We start from the raw sequence: 11,273 nt of genomic DNA on the forward strand, positions 1-11,273 counted from the left end.
AAATCATAAGAAAATGTAGAAGAGTAAAAATGAAGACAAGGAAACTTAAAGAAATGTTGCAAATGTAAATTTAATCTTATGAATTACAGTATTAAATGTCAAAGAATTAAGCAATCCAACCACAAGGCAAGCTGTTAAATAGATTTTTAAATGCAGAATCTAACACTAGACTGTCTATAGGAAACATACTTTATATGCAGAGACACAAATAGATTTAAAGTAAAAGGATGAAAAATATAGATCATGAAAACAGCAATCATAAGAAGCTTGGAGTGGCTACACTGACATTCTACAAAATAATCTTCAAAAAATGTTATTAGAAACAGATAGTATCCTTTCATAATTTTAGAAGGGTCACCCTACCTGAATGATGGAACAGTTACATACATACATGCACATAACAAAAGAGATGCAAACATATCAAGTAACTACTGACAGAATGAAAGGGAAAAATAGACAATTTAATATTAATAGAGGGAGACTTTGACACTTCACTTTCAATAATAAATAAAGAGAACACATAAAAATGAGTATAAACCAACCGGACCTAACGGACTTCTATAGAACTCTCCACTCAAGAGCAGAGGGATGGCACATTCTTTTCAAATACACTGGAACAATGTCCCATGTAGACTGTTTGATACACTGTAACAAAAATCTCAATACGTTTAAGATTATTGAAATCATACAAAACATATGTCCAACTATAAAATTAAGTAATAAAAAGTGTAGATCTTCATAAATATTTGGAAGTTAATTTGTACCTTACTAAATAATCAATTGGTTAAAGGAAAATTCAAAATGGAATTAAAAAATACACTGAGACGAACACAGATAAAAACAAATCTTAACAAATGTATGAGATGCATAAAAAGTAGTGCTTAGAGAGAAATTTATACCTGTAAGTGACTATAGTGAAGAGAAGAAAGAGCTCAACATAACTTACACCTTAAAAATTTAGAAAAAAAGAAAAGCAAATTAAACATAAACCATCAGAAGAAAGGAAATAATAAGTGCTTGGATAAAAAGAAAAAAATTAGAGGTAAAAAAAAATAACATGAAAGAGTAATAAGACTTTAAGTTAGTCCCTGGAAAGGATCAATAAAAATTGCAATGGCTGGCTTAGAACTACCAAGAAGAAAAGACTCAATTTACATCGGGAATGAGAGAGAAGACATTACTAATTAGATGGAATAGACTAATTCATAGAAATTCACAAATTACCAAAACTTACTCAAAGAGAAATAGGAAACTGCAATATACTTATAATACATAAAGAAGTCATATTAATGATTAGAAAACTTTCCACAAAATAGCTAGTGTAGATGCCTTCACTGATGAATTCTACCAATCAAATAATAATTAATACCAATTCTGTGCAAATATTTCCAAGAAATAGAATAAGAGACATATGCTTTCCAAATAATTCTATCAAGCCAATACTATTAGCATATCAAAACAAGACCATGATGATGTCAAGAAAATTTAAAAAAAATATTACTCATGTATATAGATACAAAAATCTTCAGTGAAACACCAGCAAACCAAATCCAGGAATGTATAAAAAAAGTTGATATGTTAGGAACAAGTGAGGTTTATCTCAAAAAATAAAGTTAGTTTAAAATTTAAATGTCAATTAATGCTATATCTCCTATGGGATGGTTAATATTATGTGTCAGCTTGGCTAGGACATGGAATCCAGATCTTTGGTGAAACATTGTTCTAGCTATTTCTGTGAACATATTTTTTTTAAGATAAGACTAACATTTAGATCAGTAGACTTTAATTAAGCATATTACCCTTCATAATGTAAGTAGACCTCATCCAAATGAGTTGAAAGCCTTAATAGAAAAACAAAAAGAAAAAAAGAAAAAAAACAGACCTCTCTAGAGAAAAAGAAAATTCTGCCAGCAGAGTACTCTTTTTTTTTTTTTCCCATTTATTTATTTTATTGCATTTTAGGTTTTGAGGTACGTGTGAAGAACATGCAGAATTGTTGCATAGGAACACACATGGCAGTGTGATTTGCTGCCTTCCTCCCCATCACCTACATCTGGCATTTCTCCCCCTGCTATCTCTCCCCAGCCTCCCACCCCCCACCCTCCCTCCCCTATTTCCCCCCAACTGACCAGAGTGTGTAGTGCTTCCCTCCCTGTGTCCATGTGTTCTCATTGTTCAACACCCGCCTATGAGTGAGAACATGCGGTGTTTGATCTTCTGCTCTTCTGTCAGTTTGCTGAGAATGATGGTTTCCAGGTTCATCCATGTCCCTACAAAGGACCCTAACTCATCGTTTTTGATGGCTGCATAATATTCCATGGTGTATATGTGCCACATTTTCCCTATCCAGTCTATCATCGATGGGCATTTGGGTTGGTTCCAGGTCTTTGCTATTGTAAACAGTGCTGCAATGAACATTCGTGTGCATGTGTCCTTATAGTAGAACGATTCAAAAGTGGGCAAAGGATATGAACAGATACTTTACAAAAGAAGACATACGTGAGGCCAACAAACATATGAAAAAATGCTCAGCAGAGTACTCTTAAATTTGAAGTCTACCATGGAGGCTGCAAGCCTCCCACATGGATTTTGGATTTGCCAGCATCCACAATCATGTAAACTAAGTCCTTAAATTCTTTTACTCTCCCATTTTCTTCTACCTCTCCCTCTCTCAAATACCCTAAATACATACATGCACCATCATACAGAGTGGTGAAAAACTGAATGTGTTTGCTCAAAGATTAGGAGCAAGACAAGATGTTCATTGTCACCACTTCTATGTAATATTTTACTAGACATACTAGTCAAAAGATAAGACAATGAAATAAAAGCCAGAGTGAAAAGGAAGAAGAAAAATTATCTCTATTTGCAGATGAAAGGAAGTTTTATATGAACATTTCTCAGGAATCCACACACAAAAACTTAAAACTAGCATATGAATTAGCAACATTTCACCATTCAAGATGCATATAAACATCGAATGTAATTTTATATGTTATCAATTAATAATTTAAAATGAATTTTAGAATAAAATCCATATAAAATATGTTTAAAAAATAAAATTATTAAAACCTAATGTAACAAAAGTAGTGCTAGACATGTACATTTAAAAATACAAAATAACATTGAAACAAATTAGAGCTAGTAAACAAAAATGGATTCCACATTTATGGATCAAACTATTTTATATTATTGAAGTACCAATATTCCCCAAATTAATCTGCAAAGCCAAAACATTACATCAAAATAACAGCTGGTTTCCTTGCTAAAAATTGTAACATAACCCAAAAATTCTTATGGAAAGACAAATAACTCAGAATAGGCAAAACAAGTTTGAAAAAGAAATATAAAAGTTCAGTTGCAAACTTCTTGATTTCAAAACTGATTATAAAACTACATTAATCAAGACGGTATGTTAATGATATCAAGACAATATATTAGATCAATGGAATAGAATTAAGAATCCAGAAATAAACTCACAGATTTGTGGTCAATTGATTTTCCACAGGGGTGGCAAACTATACAATGGGAAAGGAGCAGTCTTTTCAAAAAATGGTACTGATACAACTGGATATCCATGCACAAAATAAATAAGGTTGGACCCCTTTCTTACACTATAATCTAAAACTAAAAATGTTTCAAAGATGTAAATGTAAGAGCTTTAGCTCTTTTTTTAAACATAAAAATCTTAGAAGGGTATGTATGAGCGAATCTTCCTTGACCTTGGATATAGGTAATGGTTTTTTAGGCATAACAGCAAAAAGCTTGTGACAAAAAAAACAAAATAAATATATTGGACTATATCAAGATTAAAATATTTTATTTTGAAAATTATGGCATGAGCAAAACAGCCCTCAAAATGTAAGAAGATATTTGCAAATCATAACTTTGATAATAGATATATGACATATATCCAGAATGTATTACAAATTTTTACAACTCAAGAATATAAATGAAAATAATCACATTAAAATATGGGCGAAGGGTGTAAGTAGACATTTCTCCAAGGAAAATATACAAATGGCTAATATATACATAAATAGTTTCTATGCATCATTAATCATTAGGGAAATGTAAATGAAAGTCCTGATAGCATACATCTTCACAGCCATTAGGATGGTTCTAATAAAAAAGACAGATAACAAAAAGTGTTGGTAGGGATATAGACAAATTGGGATGCACATACATTGCTGGTGGGATTATAAAATGGTGAAGCTCCTCAAAATGTTAAATATTAAATGTAATTGCAAACATTACTTTTTTATTACATTAAAAGTAATGGCAAAAACCACAATTACTTCTGCACCAACCTAACACACTTTTGCCTTATGAGCCAGCAATTCCATTAAATATATACTCATGAGAAATGACAATATACATCCACAAGAACATATATGTCAGTGCTTACAGCATTGTTATTCATAACAAATTCAAAATGGAAAACAGCTCCAATGTCTACAAACTGATGAGTGAAAAAAGTGAGGTATATTAATGCACTAGAATGTATTTTATTGTCATAAATTAATTTATTTCTTAATTTATTTTTAACTTTTATTTTAGGTTCATTGGTACATGTGAAGATTTGTTATCTAGGTAAACTCATGTCACGGAAGTTTGTTGTACAGATTACATCATCACCCAAGTATTAAGTCTCGTACCCAAAAGTTATTTTTTTTTCTTCTCCTCTCTCTCTTTATAACCTCCACCCTCATGTAGATGCCAGTGTCTGTTTTCTTCTTTGTGTTCATGAGTCTTCATCATTTAGCTCCCACTTATAAATGAGAACATGTGGTATTAGGTTTTCTGTTCCTGCATTAGTGTGCTAAGAATAGTAAACTCCGGCTTCATCCATGTTGCCACAAAAGTCATGATCTTCTTTTTTATGGCTGCATAGTATTCCATATTGTATATGTATCACATTTTCATTATTTGTTTTTCCACAGATAGGTATTTAGATTGATTCCATGTCTTAACTATTGTGAATAGTGCTATATGAACATATGTGTGCATGTTCCTTTATAATATAACTACTTATACTCAGTTGGGTATATACCCAGTAACAAGGTTACTGGGTAAAGTAGTAGTTCTGTTTTCATGGCTCTTTGAAGAGTACCCACACTATTTTCCACAATGGCTGTACTAACTGAAATGCTCACCAACATTGTATAAATGCTCCCTTTTCTCCACAACCTTGGCATCATTTGCTATTTTTTGACTCTTTTTTAATAGCCATTCTGACTGGTGTGAGATGGTGTCTCATTGTGGTTTTGATAAACATTTCTGTAATATTGAGCTTTTTGCCATGTGCTTGTTGGCTGCAGGCATGTCTTCTTTTGAAATGTGTCTCTTTATGTCCTTTGCCCACTTTTTAATGGAGTTGGGTTTTTTTTTATAAATTTGTTTGAATTACTCATAGATGCTGGATATTAGACCTTTGTCAGATACATAGTTAGCAAATATATTCTTCCATTCTGTAGGTTGTCTCTTTATCTTGTTGTAGTTTATTTTGCTGTACAGAAGCTCTTAAGTTTGGTTAGATCTAATTTGTCAATATTTGCTTTTGTTTTGATTGCTTTTAGTGTCTGTCCTAAAATCTTTGCCTATTCCTATGTTCAGGATTGTGTTACCTAGCTTGTCTTCGAGTGTTTATAGATTTTGGTTTTAGTTTTAAGCATTTAGTCCATACTTAATTTATTTTGGTATATGGTGTAAAAAAAGGAGTCTAGCTGCAATCTTCTGCATATGGCTAGTCAGTTATCCCAGCACCGTTTATTGAGTAGGGAGTCTATTCCACATTATTTGTTTTTGTGAGCTTTGTCAATGATCAGGTAGTCACAGGTGTGCAGCCTTATTTCTGGACGCTCTACTTTGTCCCATTCATTTACGTGCATTCTTTGTACTAATGCCATGCTTTTTTGCTTACTGTAACCCTGTAATATAGTTTGAGGTAAGGTAGTGTCATGCCTCCAGTTTTGTTCTTTTTGCTTAGTGTGGTATTGGCTATTCAAGTTCTTTTTTGGTTCCATATGAATTTTAAAATAGTGTTTTGTAGTTCTGTGAAGAATTTTGTTGGTAATTGGATAAGAATAGTGTTGAATCTGTAAATTGCTTTGGGCAGGCGGTATGTCCATTTTAATTATATTGATTCTTCCTATTCCTGAGCATGGGATATTTTTTCATTTGTTTGTGTCTTCTCTGATTTCTTTGAGCAGTTTTGTGATTTTAATTGTAGAGAATTTTCACCTTCCTGGTTAGCTGTATACTTAGGTATTTTATTCTTTTTGTGGCAATTGCAAATGAGATTACCTTTCTGATTTGTTGCTCTGTTTGGCTGTTGTCTGTATGTGGAAATGCTAGTGATTTTTGTACATTTATTTTGTATCCTGAAACTTTGCTAAAGTTTTTTATCAGCTGAAGGAACTTTGGGATTGAGACTATGGGGTTTTCTAGATACCGGATTATGTTGTCTGCAAACAGGAATAATTTGACTTTTTCTCTTCCTAAATGAATGTCATTTATTAATTTCTCCTGCTTGATTGCTCTGGCAAATACATAATTTAATGCTATAAATTTTCCATTAAGTATGGGTAAATTCTGATTGTATTTTTGTTTTCATGTAGGTAAAGTGATTTTTAAATTTATATTTAATTTTTTGAACTGTGAGTTACTTTAAAATAGGTTAATATTTTTAAATTCAAATTTTAAAAATTGATTCATATTTATTGGGGTCTGAGAACATACTTTATTTTGTATTTGATACATATTTTTTTAAATTTGTTAAGTGGCTTTTTATAGCGCAAAAATGTGGTATTTTTAAAATATTTCATGAGGGCTTCTGAAGAATATGTATTCCGCTCTTTTCATATGGACAATTCCATAACTGCTAAGTGATCAAATTGATTGAAGTGATGTTCAGGCCATTTTTATTCTTACTGATATTTTACCTGCTTAATCTGTCAATTACTTACATTGAGTTGTTGATGCCTCCAACTATAATAGATTTGTCTGTGTATCCTTGTAGCGCAATCAGTTTTTGCCTCATATCCTCTATTTTTTAGATGTGTACATGATTTGGATTGTTATAATCTCTTAGGGAATTGACCCTTTACCGTTTAAAGATGTCTCTTTATTTATGATCATTTTATTTTCTCTGAAAACAGCCTTTTCAGAAAATAATATAGCTACTCATACTTTTTTAACACTTACGTAATGTAGAGTACAAAATAGTAGTGAATTATATATATACATATATATGTGATAACCCACCATGGAACTTAGTCAATGTTATTATCCCAAACAGCCCAAGCTGGTAAAAAACATTTCCTCAAAACATTAACTTTTGGTAACACATTTTGTTTTGATAAATGTTAACACCATATACCTTTCTTTACCTCTTTATTTTTAAATTATCTGTGTCTTTAAATTAAAAGTGTCCTTTCCCCACTCTGACAATTTCTATTTTTAGTTATTAGATTTGGATCATCATATCTGAAGTAATTATTTATACTAATATCTTATTTTATTTATATTAAGATATATGATTGATATATTTAATCTTTATAAAAATTTTCTATTTCATTTGTTCTTTCTTTTTTTCTTCCTCTTTTTTTTAAATTTTTTTGACAGGGTATCTCTTTGTCACCCAGGGTGGAGTGCAGTGACACAAACACAGCTCACTGTAGCTTTGACCTCACAGGCTAAAGTGATTCTTCACCTTTGCCCCCAAACTAGCTGGAATCGTAACCACCCAAGAGGTTCACACTGCTGGCTGCCTAGACAGAGCTGATTTATCAAGACAGAGAAATTGCAGTGAAGAAAGGATAATTCATGCCGGATCAGCTTCGTAGGAAACCAGAGTTTTATTACTACTCAAATCAGTCTTCCTGAGCATTCAGAGACCAAGATTTTAAAGATAATTTGATGTGTTAAGAAGTGGGAAGTGCTGATTGGTCAGGTTGAAGATGGAATCATAGAGGTCTGAAGTTTTCTTACCGTGTTCTGTTCCTGAGTGGGACTGTGGAACTGGTTGGGTCAGATTACCAGTCTGGGTGTTGTCAGCTGATCCATCGAGTGCAGGGTCTGTAAAATACCTCAAGCAATGATCGTAGGTTCTACAGTAGTAATGTTATTCCCAGGGGCAATTTGGGAAGGTTCAGACTCTTGTAGCCAAAAGCTGAATGACCCCTAAAGCGTAATTTCTAACCTTGTAGCTAAATTTGTAACTCTTGCAAAGGCAGACTGGTCCCCAGGCAAGAAGGGGAGATTTTCAGGAAAGAGCTATTATCAATTTTGTTTTAGAGTCAAACCACAAACTGAATTCTTTCCCAAATTAGTTTGGCCTATGCCCAAGAATAAACAAGAACGGCTTAAAGGTTAGAAACAAGATGGAGTTGATTAGGTCTGATCTCTATCACTGTCATAATTTCCTCAGTTATAATTTTTTTAAAGGTGTTCTCAATTCCTACCTTTTCGTTCTATCACACCTTTTTCTTAAGGTGTGGGCAATGAAGATGAGAAAGGCCATTAATCCTTCTGGCTTCTTCCTGCCAATAGGGTGCATATTGGGACTGGGGGTTGACTCCACGGTGAGAGGAGTGGAACTGCTTTGCAGCTGTCTGAGCTTATTCACACAGACCAGGCTGGGGCTCCAAGGCTTTCATGACAAAGGTGTTAGTACAGTTTTAGTACAGCATTTAAGTGGACAATGTACTACAAATGCTGAGTTTTTAGGATAACGAGTATAAATTTCCAGTTTTAAAAGTAAAGATTTAAAACATTTGTTTGAGAACTTGTAGCCAACCAAAAATATTTAGTCTGACTTGTACAGTAAAAATAAATAAATAAATAAAATAAAGACTCAAAAACAACTAACAACGGGTGTACTATAATTATTGAAACAATTTTTTCCCAGTCCTTATTTTTCACTAAAAGCAAATCATTATAGTACCGTTTTGTTTGCAAAATAAACTTTAGTTTTATTGTACTTGGCATGATTATTTGCATAGAGTGCAGCAAGAATAATTATTTTTCACATAGGCCTTTTAAATTGGCTTTGATGGAACTCTGTTGCATAAAGAATCTCAGATAAGACTTTTTAACAAGCCATGTCCAGCCATGGGTTTGCATCCTCAAATACCTATGAGGTGGGTAAAAATTTCTCTCCACTTGAGGTAGCAAGATAACTTGAGGCTCCTGGGCCTGTTAGAACGGGACATTCTTAACACAGGTCAGGAACCCTATACAGAAACCACATAGACAAGGTACTAGGCCAGTTTTCCCAATGGGTTTTATTTGCTCTATTAATCAAGTTTGATTCCTTAAAAGAAAATACACCATTCTTGGTAAAATAAGCAGTTTCTCCAATTGCATTCTGTTGTGAAAGAAAACATTCTAATTGCTTGTATGCAAATAACTCTATTGCCATAATTTAAGAATACTCACATAGTTTCCTAATTATGAGGAAATCAGATAAACAAATATGCTTCGGATTTTCTTCATAGCAGTATAGTTTACTCAGTTGTTAAAATCTATAAGTAGCTCAGAAAATAAGTTTCCTTGGCTCTGAAAAAACAAAAAGAATCAGCAAATTTTTTAGCAAAAAAATAAAATAAAATAAAGGAAAAGATTGCTTTAGTTTTCTATTAGCTCAGTCCATTCAGTTATCTCCTGTTCTGCTTGATATTCACGAACATTTAACTCTTCATGAGAGTCATGAGAGTTTATTTCCTTTATTATAATGTCACAATCTCCAAAATTATATAAGAAATTGGCATTCAAGAGCACCTGTCAATGTTTTATAGCTAATTATAAAATCATCTTCTAAAGATGACCAAACAAAACAAAAAGTTTATAATTTTCTGTGGATGAAAAGAACATTTTAAGTCAGTGACAGTTAAAAACATAATTGACAAGGAAATTTGTTATTTCTGTGGCACACAATAATTTAACATAACAATTATAATTATTACTGATAAAATATACAGAGGCATATCAGAATTATAGAAATCTTCTACAATTTTGTAACACATACTAATTACTTATAAAAATATAACTCATAGAAAATTAAACATCATTTTATATTTGATAACATTTCCTGTGTTTGAAATACTTGATTTCACAAAATAGAATCCTAGGTCACCATAAGTCATTCATGTAGCCAAATTGATAACTCGTAAATTAAACAAAAACAAAAACACAGAAAAACAAAACTTTTTACTCTGAATGAGAGGAGACTCAGCTTTCCAAACAACAAGATTCAATGAAGATAGCACGAGACCAACTGAATCTATCTCTTTTCTCTCCTTCCACATTTTATTTTTGTAGTTTACTTAAAAGACAAACAAAACCCTTTTATTATCTTTAATATTACATAAAAATATTTTCAAAATAGAAAACCAAGTTTTATGCTTTCATTAGTGCATCTTTAATGCTGAAGTTAGTTTTTAATAATAATTTATATATCTATCCAGTTTTAATTAGTTTGATGATAAGGTAATATTTTCATAAACCTTTCAGAGCCCTTTAGAATTTCTTGTTGTTGTTGTTAAATAGCAGAACAATGTTGTAAAAAAACCTCTGTCATGCTTTTGTTCCTATGTTCAGTTTATGGAAAAACTGAATAATATCCCTTTAACTTTACCCAATATATTTACACACATTAATTTTTTAATAAACCTTCCACAACTTGTTTAAACCTTTAGATTTTTTTCTTTTTTCTTTTCTTTTCTTCTTTTTTTTTTTTTTTTTTTTTTTTTTTTTTTTTTTTTTTTTTTTTTTTTTTTTTTTTTTTGTGTCTTTTTCTCTCTCTGTCTCCCGGGCTGGAGTGCAGTGGCACGATCTTGCCTCACTGCAATCTCTGCCTCCCGGGTTCAAGCGTTTGTCCTGCCTTAGCCTCCCAAGTAGCTGGGACTACAGGTGTGCACCACCACACCTGGCTACTTTTTGTATTTTTAGTACAGACACGGTTTCATCATGCTAGCCAGGCTGGTCTTGAATTCCTGACCTTGTGATCCACCTGCCTTGGCCTCTGAAAGTGCTGGGTCTACAGGCGTGAGACACCACACCTGGCCACCTTTATATGATCTTTTACTAAAAGTACATTCTGCTTTCCTTACGTGCCTTGTTTGTAAAATGGCTTCTTCAGTAGTTTCACATATATGTTACACTGTAAACTCTTAGCAACTTTTACTTTTGGTGAAAAACATGGTTAGTAAGTGATTTTAATTATGTACCAAGTGTAGAGCCGATGATGCCAGTCAAAAGTGTGAATAAGA

The 11,273-nt window shown here is 32.4% G+C and overlaps 1 non-coding gene across 1 annotated transcript; it reads right to left on the reverse strand.

Moving 5' to 3' along the window:
* Nucleotides 1-7,208: 7,208 nt before the first annotated feature.
* On the reverse strand, nt 7,209-7,346 carry LOC119468328. Its single transcript, XR_005196988.1, has one exon. It is a non-coding gene; the product is annotated as a small nucleolar RNA SNORA4 (small nucleolar RNA).
* Between the last annotated feature and the right edge of the window lie 3,927 nt (nt 7,347-11,273).

The sequence above is a fragment of the Cebus imitator genome, unplaced genomic scaffold (genome assembly GCF_001604975.1).
Source record: "Cebus imitator isolate Cc_AM_T3 unplaced genomic scaffold, Cebus_imitator-1.0 Scaffold412, whole genome shotgun sequence".
In the NCBI taxonomy this organism is placed as follows: Eukaryota; Metazoa; Chordata; class Mammalia; order Primates; family Cebidae; genus Cebus; species Cebus imitator.